This window comes from Cebus imitator, unplaced genomic scaffold (assembly GCF_001604975.1).
Source record: "Cebus imitator isolate Cc_AM_T3 unplaced genomic scaffold, Cebus_imitator-1.0 Scaffold30, whole genome shotgun sequence".
Lineage (NCBI taxonomy): Eukaryota > Metazoa > Chordata > Mammalia > Primates > Cebidae > Cebus > Cebus imitator.
The window spans coordinates 2,856,407-2,870,814 of record NW_016107345.1 but is presented as its reverse complement, the minus strand read 5'-3'; the positions used below and the strand labels follow the sequence as shown (position 1 = coordinate 2,870,814).

Below are 14,408 nucleotides of genomic sequence, written 5' to 3'. Positions count from 1 at the left end.
TTTTGCACCAACCTAATATTAGGGAGGAAAGCTTTTCCAGACAGCTTTCCTGTAAGTCACCACCATGATGTATCTTCTTAAGGCTCACTCACCATCACAGGTAACATATAATTTTCTTAGTCTAAGGAACATTGATACCCCTGGGTATGGGGATGAACCTTCCATCCCAAAATACATTGCTACTTGAGACCTGAAGTCTGAACCAAACCAGTGTTCTCTTGTGACAAAGAAAGGGGGGCAGTATAACATGGAGTAGGCAGCCAATTCTGTTCATCGTATCAACATGCCTATCTTCCAATCACAGTGCCTAAGTTCAACTGAAAATGTTTCAATGCATTTAACGCCCTACCTTCACCTCTGGCCTTTGTCCCACAGAACTGGCCTCTTTTTCTTTTAGGCCATTATGGTACCCTGTATATATGAATACATATAATCATCATAGTGCTCATAACACATTTTCTATTCCCATTTGTTGACCTGTCTGAAACAGTCTCAAAGACTAGACAATATTTTATTTGTCTTTGCCTCCCTAGCACATAAAAAATATAGAAGAATATAGAAGGCACTTACTAAATGTTTGATAAATGAATGAGCAAATAAATGAGATGGTATGTTCAGAGACGCTGCTAACAAACGAGCCCAGAATTCTGAATTTAAAATCTACAAGGGAAACCAGAGCAGACCACATAACCAGCTGGCTGGGTCCGGGCTTTGCTGAAAGCTTAGGCGCAGAGAAAAGGCAATAGCTCAGGAGTCAGATGAGGAAGGAGAAAGGGAAAGAGTCAAGGCCTGGGGTTTCCCATCCTCACCCTGAGCTGGGACTGTGTCTGCCACAAGCAGCTCATTTTTGACAGAGACAGCCAAGGAGAACAGAAGCTCATCCATCACAATCTTTGTCTAGATGTAAGCTAGATACGAATATCTTCCATTCTTTGTGGGTGGTTTTAGAAGCTGGGAAAACTGATTTCAAAGTTGCAAGATGTTTTCCTACTTGTTACTATGACCAAATATCCAGGTAGTATATCGGTCTGTGGCTTCAGATGAAACCCTGTTAACGTAAATAATCCACAGTTCTCTACCTTGTCTCTACTTTCCACCTGCCCAAATAATTAAAGCCCTTCCTGATTACTGATTTTCAGACGTGCCCAAGGGGTTACCACTGGGTTGCTGGATTTGTTATATTCTTCCTCTCCTGCTCTGGCCTCCCCTGCCGCTGTCACAAAAAGAGACTTTCACACTTTATGATGCCTGCTATGAGAGTGTCAAGGCCCAAGCCAAGAGGATTATCCTTCAGGACCCACAGGGCTTCCACGTTTTCAGCAAAGCTGGCAAGAAAGGCCACCTCCCCATTTCTAGGCCCAAAGCTGCACTGCTTGGGCTCAGAGTCTTTAGGAACAGCGCGGCCTGGAATCCTGACCCTCACAGTTGAGGGTCCAAGGGAAGGAGAGAGGCCCGCATTGACCTGCCGAGGCCTGTGCTATTGGTTGCCCTCTCCTAGGCAGCTGCCTCCTGCCTTTCATCTAAGACCAAGATCAGCGATGGAAATGAGGGAGTGAACCCCTCACTCCTTATCACATGTATAAAGATAAAATGCTTGAATAAATTGCATTTTATCTAATTCTAAAGACATTGGGACTTATTTTATAAGCATTGAACTGCATTTTCAAAAGCTGGCTTGGATTATACAGCCACAAAGAAAGCTGGTGGCCTATCAAATAATTGACTTGAAATGGCCACCAGAATGCAAAACATCTAGTTTGCATATTGTTGCTTTAAGCCATGTAACTCTGGGGCTGTCTGTGCAGAGACAGAACTGGAAAGGGCTGTTGGAGACGGGGGCCAGGGAGATTGGAATAAAAATCCAGAGGCATTACAGAGCGTCTGGATAGAGGGCCAAATATACTGCTGTCCCCAACACGCTTACCCCAAATAATCCTTCTTAGTGAATGTCTTATCTGTACTAAGGCAAAACAAACATATTAGCACCTCAGCTAAAGTGTCTCGAGGGGCATGATGGGAGAAGAGCTAAAGGCTAAGGATTCTCTAGACGTGAGCAAAGGATGGAGAGTAACCTGATTACCCATAATGAGCATGTCTTACATGTCATAGCTATTTTATTTGGTGTGCTAGTTTTATTATATTTTCATATTGAAAATACACATATTTATGGAGATTTTCCAAAATTTTCTGCACCTTCTTTTTTCAACTCTGTTTCTTCCATAGGATCTGGAATTCTTCAATGGGAATTATTCTACCTTAAAGGGTTTTAGGAAATTGATTTCTATGGTTTGGCTGAGATTATTTTAAGTATGTAGTGCTGATTAAGAATTAATATCACACACTTGAAAACCTGTTTCGAAAGCTGTCTTTTGTCGTTGGAAAAGGAAGCTGTAAGGAAACAACTGCTCTTCCTCCATTTCTCTATTTCAGGGTTTCCTGACTGGGGCGCTATTGACATTTTGGCTAGGATGGGTGATTCTTTCTTGTTGGGGACTGCCCTGTGCATCAAAGGGCATTTGATAGCACCCTAGACTCTATCCACTAGGTGCCATCAGCATCTTCCAGTTGTAACTATCAGAAATGTCTACAGACACTGCCATATCCTCTGGGAGACAAATCACCTCCCCATTGAGAATCTCTGCTGTATGTTAATACATCTCTTGTATTAACAGGATCATTGTGTTTGTAAACCTGTCAATGCTGAGGTCTGTGTTGTTCAGTGCCTGAGTGGGTAGAGCTCAAAGAAGCAAAGTCCAGATAAGAATTCTAGTGTTAAAAAACGAGATCCAACAGCTGGGTGCAGTGGCTCATGCCTGTAATCCCAGCACTTTGAGAGGCCAAAGCAGGTGGATCACAAGGTCAGGAGTGCAAGACCAGCCTGGCCAACATGGTGAAAACCCATCTCTGCTAAAAATACAAAAATTAGCTCAGCATGGTGGTGTGCACCTGTAATCCTAGCTACCTGTACTTGGGAGGCTGAAGCAGGAGAATTGCTTGAACTGGGACCCAGAAGGCGGAGGTTGCAGTGAGCTGAGGTCACGCCACTGCACTCCAGCCTGGGCTATAAAGAGATACTCCGTCTCAAAAAAAAAAAAATGAGATCCATATATATAATCTAGAGCAGCTCTTTTTTTTAGATGGGGTTTTGCCATGTTGCTTAGCTGGGTCTCAAACTGCTGCTTAAGGGATTCTCTTGCTTCAGCCACCAAAGTTGAAGGGACCATTGGTGTGTGTCACAACATCAGGCTGCAGCAGTTCTTATCCAAATGTTTTTCCTCTTATCTTCTCCAACATCCAACAAAACCAAGATCCCTCACTCTCTTTCCCCAGAGTATCATGCTCTCCCACCCACTTGACGCCTCTGAACACATCAGTGGCCCCCAGTTTCAGTTGCCTCTTGCAAGAAAAGCTTCCTTCTATTCTTTTCTCCTAGAGTGTACCCATGTGGCTTATGGCATTTCTATTCCTCTCTTATTTTTTTAAATTTTGCATCGAAAGTCCCAGAGATCCGATCTGGACCCTCCACGCTCTTCTCCACAGTTGGGTGTGGGTGGATAGGAGGAACTGAGCAGCCCAAGCAGCACCAAATTTAGCAGTGGGGAGGAGGACGGGAGAGGATGGGAAAAACTGGCAACACCGGTATATATGAAGGGTTGCAGATTTTTTTCACCCTACTCACAGATGTGCAAAGAAGAGGTAGCATCTTCATTTCTCTAGAATTGCTCTTCTCTTCCTTATGAGCCTCCAATCACTGAATAAAGGGGAAAATACTCTGGTGCACCCATTTACTTACTCACTTATTTATTTATTTAGAGACAGGGTCTCACTCTGTCACGTAGCCTGGAGTGCAGTGGATGATCATAGCTCACTGCAACCTCGAATTCCTGGCCTCAGGGGATCCTCCCATTTCAGCCTCCTGAGTAGCTGGGACCATAGGTGCAAGCCACTATTTTTGTTGTTGTTGTTGTTATTGAGATGTGGGTCTTGCTTTGTGGCCCAAGCTGGTCTCAAAATCCTGGGCTCAAGAAATCCTTCTGCCTCGACCTCCCAAAGTACTGGAATTATAGGTGTCAGCAACCTAAATAGACACGTTATGTAAACGGTCCATCCCTTTAGGTAAATAATGCTTAGTGATTTAGATATCTGCATTCCTTTTTCTGTCGATGGTGTCTGAGTTTCTGATGGAGTTGTGGCTAAGTGACCCCATAGAGACAGAGAGGAGGTGGGGTCCTGGTATCCATGCAGTAGCTTCCGCATCTTTGCAGATTTCTGCTGTGGGTGGGTAGTCTGGATATTTCCTGGATACTTCTTTTGAGGGTGAGACAGGCTCAATCCCGGGAGTTGTGTGAGTGCCTGCTATTGAGGCTGTATCTATAGTACCTGAGGTTTGGGTCCTCCTGGCTTGGCAGGGCCTGCTCATTTTCCCTGATGACTCAGACTCCACTCTGGCTGCCTCTCAAGACCATACATCCTCCATCTGGCTCTTCACTGGAGTGTTTCTCTCTAGCCTCGATGCTGATTCACCTTTCCCTTGTGATGGCCAGTGCCAGGAAGCCTGGTGGCTACCAGCTCGGCTGCTTCCCAGGCCTCTTCTCTGCAGTATGTCGCAACTCCTTGGTCCAGTCTATTCCATACTGGTCTTGGGGGCAGCTCAGGAAATTATATTCCACCCCTTTCCCTGCAAAGTATGCTGTGTTATTGAGTTAAACTTTGATAATAGACACTCCCAGAGTGGTGTCAGGCAGCCAATCAGGTGAACTCCTCCCAGGTCCCCAAAGATGCGATATTTAGAAGCCCTCAGCCTTTCCTCTACCTGCTTGACAAACCTCTTCATTTTGGGCAGGATCAGGAAAAGGGAGATTAATTTGGCCTCCCTTACCTCTCTTTTCCTTTTCTCATAAGTAGTCCCCTGGGATGAATAGCGAGGAGGGGGTTTCTTCTTTCTCTTCTTGTCTTTCCATGTGTACAACTCCACGATTGGCCGGACACAGTGGCTTACGCCTGTAATCCCAGCACTTTGGGAGGCAGATCACCTGAGGTCAGGAGTGCGAGACCAGCCTGGCTAACATGGTGAAAGCCATTCTTTACTGAAAATACAAATATTAGCCAGGCTTGGTGGCATGTGCCTGTAGTCTTAGCTATTCAGGAGGCTGAGGCAGGAGAATTGCTTGAAGCCAGGAGGCAGAGGTTGCAGTGAGCCGAGATGACGCCACTGCACTCCAGCCTGGGCAAGAGTGAAACTCCATTTCAAAAACAAAACAAAACAACAACAAAAAAACTCCAAAATCGAGGTATTTAGAACATCTTTTCTCTCTCTTACAAAGCCTAGCTTTTTAGCTACTACCTGGCCAAAAAGTCCCCAAATTCTGTTTAGAAGCTGATAATTAACTGTTTCTTCTTTTCTTCTTCCTTTTATTTTTTTTGGACTCCCTCTGTAACAGTCCTAAACCTCTCCGAGGCAACTGGAAAGCGCTAAAGATTAGGGGGAAGGTAAGTATAAGAAAATATAGAAGAAGGCAGTGTGTTGAGGGATTTCAAAATGATATTGTCATCATTATATACATTGATAATTTTTCCTACGCATATCATGTTCTAATGTGGTTGCTCCATACAGGCCTGCAAAGCTGAGACCACAGCCCTGTGGGAAGACCACATCTGTTCAGCCAGTAGCCTAAAGAAGATGTAGATCCTCAGACAGGAAACCAGAACTCTGAGGGCAATCTTAGCAGACAGGAGAAAGCGCTCTTGGCCATCTCAAGATTTCTTGGGTTGGCCTCACAGGTGCCTCAGGCCAGTCCTCCCACATGTGGGCCAATTTTCTCTCTCAAATGGAGTCAGGCTAGGGTCTTCAAAGGGAGACTTCTTTGTAGTGCTGTGCTTTCCTGAATCTACAGTTCAAAAGATCAGCGAAATAAATTTTTTTTAGTAAGAGGACTAACATGTAAGTATCACTTTTTATTTTGCTAAGCACGGAGGTTTAAAACAAAGCATTATTTGTTTTGTCGATGTTTCTTTTAAAAAAAGTAAAAGCAGGCCAGGCACGGTGGCTCACTCCTGTAATCCCAGCACTTTGGGAGGCCAAGGTGGGCGGATCACGAGGTCAGGAGTTTGAGACCAGCCTGGCCAACATGGTGAAAACCTGTCTCTACTAAAAATACAAAAATTAGCTGTGTGTGGTGGCACACTCCTATAGTCCCAGCTACTTGAGAGACTGAGGCAGGAGAATCGCTTGAACCTGGAGTCAGATGTTGCAGTGACCTGAGAGGGCACCACTGCACACCAGCCTGGTGACAGAGTGAGACTCCATGTCAAAAAAAAAAAAAAAAAAAAAAAGTGAAAGCATTATTTGTATTGTATTTCGTTTAATACCTGAAAAGTTGATGATTTTGTTTTAAGGAAGGCGTCATTTGCTGACAAGCAAGAAAGCCACTTCGGATGCCTGGATGGCATGGAGCAAAGGCATGGAACAGAGGCAGAGAAGGGAGATAAACAAGGTCTATTCCAAGGTTGGTAGGTATACTTCTTTGCCCACAGGATTTGCATGGGGGCCTATGGGAGGTGGGACTGAAAGGGCGCCGGAGGATGTCCTGGAGATCCTGGAGTAACGGTCAGGACTAGAATGTCAGCTGTGAGAAAGTCAGAGCTTCTGGCTGTTTTGTGAGGAGGGAATTGACTCAGAGAAAACCATATTTAGGAAATTTAAGTTGTAGGTTATGTGCGGCTTCTGGTGGAATTTACTGCATTTTGTGGGAGAGAGGTGAGAGGAAGGAAGGCCATTTAGGAGAGAAAGCATAGAACCCATCCCAGACTTGGGCTGAAGCGTAACGTCTAGTGCGACATGAATTGGGCACCTTTTCTGTGTGTGTCAGTTACTGTGTCTGTTGGTTGCCATGGGGGACGGGGTGATTTTTAAGAGAGCCACAGACACTCTCAAAAAAAACAGTAGATATGAGCAAGGCAGATTTGAACATTTTAGACAATTCCTGCCTCTTCTGTACAGAACTTAGTCCGCATTTGTACAGGCTTTCCGCCTTGGTGTCAGTATCATCATGTGGCTTGCCTTTTCCTTTGGCTCACTTACTACAGCTGGGATTATTTCATTAACATGAGCATCTCAGTAATATCTGTTTCCTCCACTAAACCATGAGGTCCATAAGAACAGGGCTCTTTATTTCACTCACGATTGTATATCCAGCAGCAAGTATGTAGTAAACTGTAGTAAAATTTCTGATACACAAATGTAGTCAGGGAATGGAAATATTGCATTAATAAACTACCTTATGTGCCATGCATAGATCACTGGAAGACACAGATATTTGTGATAGAAGTACATTCTATAGTGATGTATGGCAACACATTCACTGAGGAGAAACACCATACCAAAACCTATGGCATACAGCAAAAGCAGTATTAAGAGAGAAGTTTACAGCAATAAATGCCTACATAGAAAATCAGAAATATTACAAATAAACAACCTAATGATGCATCTCAAGAAACTAGAAAATCAAGAACAAACAAATCCCAAAATTAGTAGGAGAAAAGAAATAACAAAGGTAAGAGCAGAAATAAACAGAACTGGGACAAAAAAATACAAAAGAAATAAGAAGGTGGTTTTCTGAAAAGATAACAAAATTGCCAAACCATTAGGTAGGTTAATCAAGACAAAAAGAAAATACACCCAAAAAAATAAAATCAGAAATGAAAAAAAGGAGACAATGCAACTGATACTACAGAAGTGCAAAAGATTGTTAGAGACTACTATGAACAACTATACACCAAAGATACGAGAAATGTAATGGAAATGGATAAATTCCTAGACATGTGCAACCTACCAAGTTTGAACCAAGAAGAAACAGAAAACCTGAATAGAGCAATTATGAGCAACATGATCGAATCAGTAGTAAAAGTTTCTCATCAAAGTCCAGGACCTGATGGTTTCACTGCTGAATTCTACCAAACATTTAAAGAAGAACTATACCAATTATTTTTAAACTTTTCCAGAAAGTTGATAAGGGGAGAATTCTTCCAAATGCATCTTTGAGGCCAGCTCATCTGGATACCAAAACCAGTCAAGAACACAACAATATAAGAAAACATAGGTAAATGTCCCCAAAGAACATAGATGCAAAAATCCTCAACACAATACTAGTAAACTGAGTCCAACAGCACATTAAAAAGTTCATTCATCGTGATCTAGTGTGATTTATTCCAGGGATGCAAGGATGGTTTCGCATATGCAAATCTATAAATGTGATACATCATATCAAAAGAGTAAAGCACAAAAAATCATCTCAATAGATGCAGAGAAAGCATTTTATAAAATTCAACTTCCCTTCAAGATAAAAAACCCTCCACAAATTAAGTATAGAGAAAATATACCTCAAAACAATAAAGGCCATATATGACAAACTCACAGCTAATATTATACTGAACGGGGAAAAGCTGAAAGTTTCTTCTCCAAGAACTAGAACAAGACAAGGATGCCCACTCTTACCACTCTTATTCAACATGGTACTGGAATTCCTAGCCAGAGTAATTAAGCAAAAGAAAGAAAGAAAGGGCATTCAAATTAGAAAGGAGGAAGCTACACTGCCCTATTTGCAGATGACATGATTTTATATGTAGAAAACCCTAAGCATTCCACCAAGAAACTCTTAGAACTGATAAGCAAATTGAACAAAGTTGAGTACAAAAATGAATGTACAAAAATAAGTCGTACTTCTATACACCAACAACAGACTAGTGGAAAAAGAAATCAAGAAATCAGTCTCATTTACAACAGCTATAAAAAATGTAGGAGTAAATTTAACCAAGAAGATGAATGATCTTCTTGGTCATCAGCAAAGCCTGAGTCCTGTCCTCTCGCTCTCCTCCCAGGACAGCCTGAGCTTCACCACTTGCCCCACCTTCTCCACAGCTGCTGTGCTTGTCCCTGGGCTCTGTCCAGGCACCCAGCTATGGTGCCTGACCTGTCAGCAGCGCGGCCAGCATCTATGCAGGCACGAGACAGAGAAACTGGAAGCTGGAGAGAAAAGTCTGGGAGCACCTACAGAAGAAGGGAACCCATGTCAGAGACGGAGGCCATTACTTTAAGACCGTCGAGGACCTGAGGGCTCAGATCTTCGCAAATTCTGTGAACAGTGCTCACATTGTTCTGCAGATCAACAATGCCCGTCTTGCTGCTGATGACTTTAGAGTCAAGTTTGAGAAGCTGGCCATGTGCCAGTCTGTGAAGAGTGACATCCATGAGCTCTGCAAGGTCACTGATGACACCAATGTCACTCAGCTGCAGCTGGAGACAGAGATCGAGGCTCTCAAGGAGGAGCTGATCTTTATGAAGAAGAAACACTAAGAGGAAGTAAAAGGCCTACAACCCCAATTGCCAGCTCTGGGTTGACCATGGGGGCAGACACCCCCAAGTCTCAGGACCTTGCCAAGATCACGGCAGACATCAGAGTCAGTACGACGAGCTGGCTTGGAAGAACCGAGAGGAGCTAGACAAGGAGTGGTCTCAGCAGATTGAGGAGAGCACCACAGTGGTTACCAACGCAGTCTGCTGAGGTTGGAGTTGCTGAGATGACGCTCACGGAGCTGCGACGTACAATTCAGTCCTTGGAGATTGACCTGGACTCCATGAGAAATCTGAAGGCCAGCTTGGAGAACAGCCTGAGGGAGGTAGAGGCCCGCTATGCCCTGCAGATGGAGCAGCTCACTGGGATCCTGCTGCACTTGGAGTCAGAGCTGGCACAGACCTGGGCAGAGGGACAGAACCAAGACCAGGAGTATGAGGTCCTGCTGAGCATCAAGGTCAAGCTGGAGGCTGAGAGCGCCACCTACTGCAGCCTGCTGGAAGATGGCGAGGACTTCAATCTTGTTGATGCTCTGGACAGGAGCAACTCCATGCAAACCATCCAAAAGACCACCACTCACCAGATAGGGGATGGCAAAGTGATATCTGAGACCAACAACATCAAAGTTCTGAATCGTTAAGCCAGCAGAATTAGGGTACACTTTGGGAAGCAGGAGGCCAATAAAAAGTTCAGAGGAAAAAAAAAAAAAGAAACCCCTGTCTCTCACCATGGATAAAAATCAAATCAAAATTGATTTAAACCTAAACATAAGACTTGAAACTATAAAATTACTAGAAGAAAACATCGGGAAAGTACTTTATGACATTGGTCTGGGCAAAGATTTTCTGGGCGTAAAACTTCAAAAGCAGAGACAACTAAAGTAAGAATAGGCAAATGAGATTACATAATGCTAAAAAGCTTCTGCACAGCAAAAGAAGCAGTTGACAAAGTGAACAGACAACCTATAGATTGGGTTGCAAGCTATCCATTCAACAAGGGATTAATAACCAGAATATATAGTAAACTTAATAGAAAAAAATAATAAAATTTAAAAATGGGCAAATGATCTGAATAGACATTTCTCAAAAGAAGACATACAAATGGCCAACAGGCATATAAAAATACCCAAGATTACTAATTATCGGGAAAATGAAAATCCAAACCACAATGAGGTCTCATCGCATCCCAGTTAGAATGGCTATTATCAAAAACAAACATTTACAGATGCTGGTGAGGATGTGGAGAAAGGGGAACGCTCGTATACTGCGGATGGAAATATAAATCAGTACAGTCACTATGGAAAACAGTGTAGAGATGCCTCAAAACACTGAGATCTAAAAATAGATATATTATAGGATCCAGCAATCCCACTGCTAGGTATATTCAAAGGAAAGGAAATCAGTATATCGAAGTGATATTTGCATGCCTATGTTTATTACAGCATTTTTTTACAGTAGCTAAGATATGGGATCAACCTAAGTGTCCATTAATGGATGCATGGATAAAGAAAATACGATACATATACACAATGAAATACAACCCAATCATAAAAAAGAATGAAATCCTGTCACTTGCAGCAACATGGATGAAACTTGCTATGTTAAATGAAACAACCAAGTGAGAAAAGTTAAAGAAGACAAATACCGCATTCTCTCACTCACATGTGGGAGCTTAAAAAGTTGATATAATGGAGGCAGAGAGTAGAAAGATGGTTGCCAGAGGCTGGGAAGGTGGGGGGATGAAGAAAGGTTGGTTAATGAGTGCAAAAATACACTTAGATAGAAGGAATATATTCTAGTGTTTCATGGAACAGGAGAATGACTATAGTTAACAATAATTTATCATATAGTTCGAAATAACTAGAAGAGAAAATTTGAAATGTTCCCAACACAAAGAAATGATAAATGTTTGAGGTAATGGGTATTCTACTCACCATGATTTGATCATTACACATTGTATGCATGTATCAAAGTATCACATGTACTCCATAAATATGTACAATTATTATGTATCAACTTGGAAGTTACTACTTACTATCTTAAAAAGCTATCTTAAAGTTTTTATGGAACTTAAATAAAAGCCCAAATATCCATGGCAATCCTAAACAAAAAGAATAAATCTGGAGGCACATTGCCTGATGTCAAATTATATTACATGGCTATAGCTAAAACAGCATGGTACTGGCACAAAAATAGGCACATTGATCAATAGTTCAGAATAGAGGACCCAGAAATAAAGCCACATACCTACAACCAACTGATTTTTGACAAAGTTGACAAAAATAAACAATGAAGAAAGGACACCCTTATTCAAAAAATGGTTCTGGGAAAATTGGCTAGCCACATGCAGAAGAAGGAAACTGGAACCCTTTCTCTCATCACATACAAAAACTAATTCAAGGTGGATTAAAGGTCACTGATGACAGTGTAAATATAAAGCCTGAAACTGTTAAAATCCTAGAAGAAAATCTAGGAAAAACTCTTCTGAATAGCAGCCTTGGTAAAGAATTTATGACAAAAACCTCAAAAGCAAATGCAATAAAAACAAAAACAGACAAATGGGATTTAATTAAACTAAAAAGCTTCTGAAATAATCAACAGAGTAAACAGACAGTGTGTAGAATGGTAGAAAATATCAGCAAATTATTCCTCCACCAAAGGGCTAATATCCAGAATCTACAAGGAACTCAAATAATTGAACAAGAAAAAAACAAATAACTCCATTAAAAACTGGGCAAAGAACATGAACAGACATTTCTTAAAATAAGAAATATAAGCGGCCAAAAAACACATGAAAAATGCTCAACATCACTCAGTCATTAAGGAAACGCAAATTAAAAACCACGCCGAGACACCATCTTACACCAGTCAGAAGAACCACTAATAAAAAGTCAAAAACAACAAATGGTGTGGATTCGAAAAAAGATAACTCTTGTACACCGTTGGTGAGAATGTAGATTGGTTCAACTTTTATGGAAAAATCTCAAGAAACTAAAAATAGACCAATCCCACTAAGGGAATCTACCCCAAACAAAAGAAATAATGTAAAAGAAAAAAACCACCAGCACTTGTGTGCTTATTGCAGCACTATTATTTATCATAGCAAAGTCATGGAACCAACATAGTGTCCAGCAATGGTTGATTGGATACAGAAAATGTGGAATTATCTACGGACGATTTCACTTTGGGAGGCTGAGGCGGGTAGATAACCTGAGATCAGAAGTTCGAGACCAGCCTGGCCAACATGGTGAAACCCCATCTCTATTAAAAATACAAAAACTAGCTGGGCGTGGCGGCATGTGCTTGTAATCTCAGCTACTTGGGAGGCTGAGTAGTAGCCTCCCGAATACTATGGAGCCATAACAAATGAAATCATTTCCTTTCATGCAGCCACATGAATGGAGCTGGAGGCCATTATCCCAAATGAAACAGAAAATCAAATATTGCCTGTTCTCACTTATAAGTGGGGGCTAAACAGTGGAGACCCATGGACATAAAGATGGAAATAACAGACAATGGGGACTCCAAAAAGTGGGACGGAGGAAGGTGTGATTGTTGAAAGATCACCTATTGGATACAATGTTCAATTTGGGGTGACTAGCACACTAGAGGCCCAAACCCCACCATTATGCAATATGCCCATGTAACAAACATGCACATGTGCCCTACGAATCTAAAATTTTAAAAATTAATTTAAAAAAGAAAACCTCATGAACTTCTAACCGCTAAGTAAGAAATTAACTCTTTTATATTAGTTTACAGTTCAATGTAAATGGAAATGGAAATTTTAATAGAAAAAAGTTACTACTTATAACCCACGTTTAAACAACAGCTTTATTGAAATATAATTTACCTATCATACAATTCACCCATTTAAAGTATATAATTAAATGTTTTAAATTTATTTTTATTAAAAAACCTTTTTTTGAGATGGCATTTCACTCTTGTTGCCCAGGCTGGAGAGCAGTGGCATGATCTCGGCTCACTGCAACCTTCACCTCCTGAGTTTGAGCCATTCTTCTGCCTCAGTCTCCCAAATACCTGGGATGGCAGGTGCCTGCCCCCACACCCAGCTAATTTTTTGTATTTTTAGTAGAGATGGGGTTTCATCATGTTGGCCAGCTGGTCTCGAAATCCTGACCTCAGGTGATCCACCTGCCTCGGCCTCCCAAAGTGCTGGGATTACAGACGTGAGCCACCGCACCTGGCCTTAAATGTTTTTAGTACGTTCACAGAGTCGTACAACCATCATTACAATTTTATATTTTCCTCACCCCCACCAAAGAAACCCCACACCCAGTAGGAGTCACTTTCCATTTCCCTTCAACTCATTCTCCCTCCCACTCCATCCCCACCTTACCCCTAAGCAACTGATAATTGTCTGTCTCTGTAGATTTGCCTATTGTTTTGGCTGAATGGTATTTTATTGTGCGGCTATGCCACATTTTATCTAACCTTTCATCAGCTGATGGACATTTGGGTTGTTTACACTTTTTGGCTATTACGAAGGAGGCTTGTCTTCAAGTGTGTGTATAGTGCTTTTATTTGTTTTCAGTGAATTTCACTTCAGTCAGGAGTGAAATTGCTGGGTCATGTGGTAACTCTGTTTAATCTTTTGAGGAACTGCCAAACTGTTTCTAAGGCAGCTGCACCATTTTACATTTCCACCAGCAATGCATGTGGGTTCCAATTTATCTACATTTTCCCTAACACTTGCTTTTATCTTTTTTTATTACAGCCACTCTAGTTGGCGTGAGGTGGCATTTCATTGTGTGTGTGTGTGTGTGTGTGTTTTGAGAAGGAGTCTCGCTCCATTGTCCAGGCTGGAGTGTACTGGTGTGGTCTCGGCTCACTGCAAACTCCACCTCTCAAGTTCAAGCAATTCTCCTGTCTCAGTCTCCCAAGTAGCTGGGACTACAGGCGCCTGCCATCACACCCGGCTAATTTTTTTTTTTTTTTTTGTAGAGACAGGGTTTCACCATGTTGGTCAGGCTGATCTCGAACTTCTGACCTCAGGTGAATCCACTCACCTCGGCTTCCCAAAGTGCTGGGATTACAG

The 14,408-nt window shown here is 42.0% G+C and overlaps 1 pseudogene; it reads left to right on the top strand.

Moving 5' to 3' along the window:
• The first annotated feature begins 4,512 nt into the window (after nucleotides 1–4,512).
• On the top strand, nucleotides 4,513–9,990 carry LOC108300757 (annotated as a pseudogene).
• The last annotated feature ends 4,418 nt before the right edge of the window (nucleotides 9,991–14,408 follow it).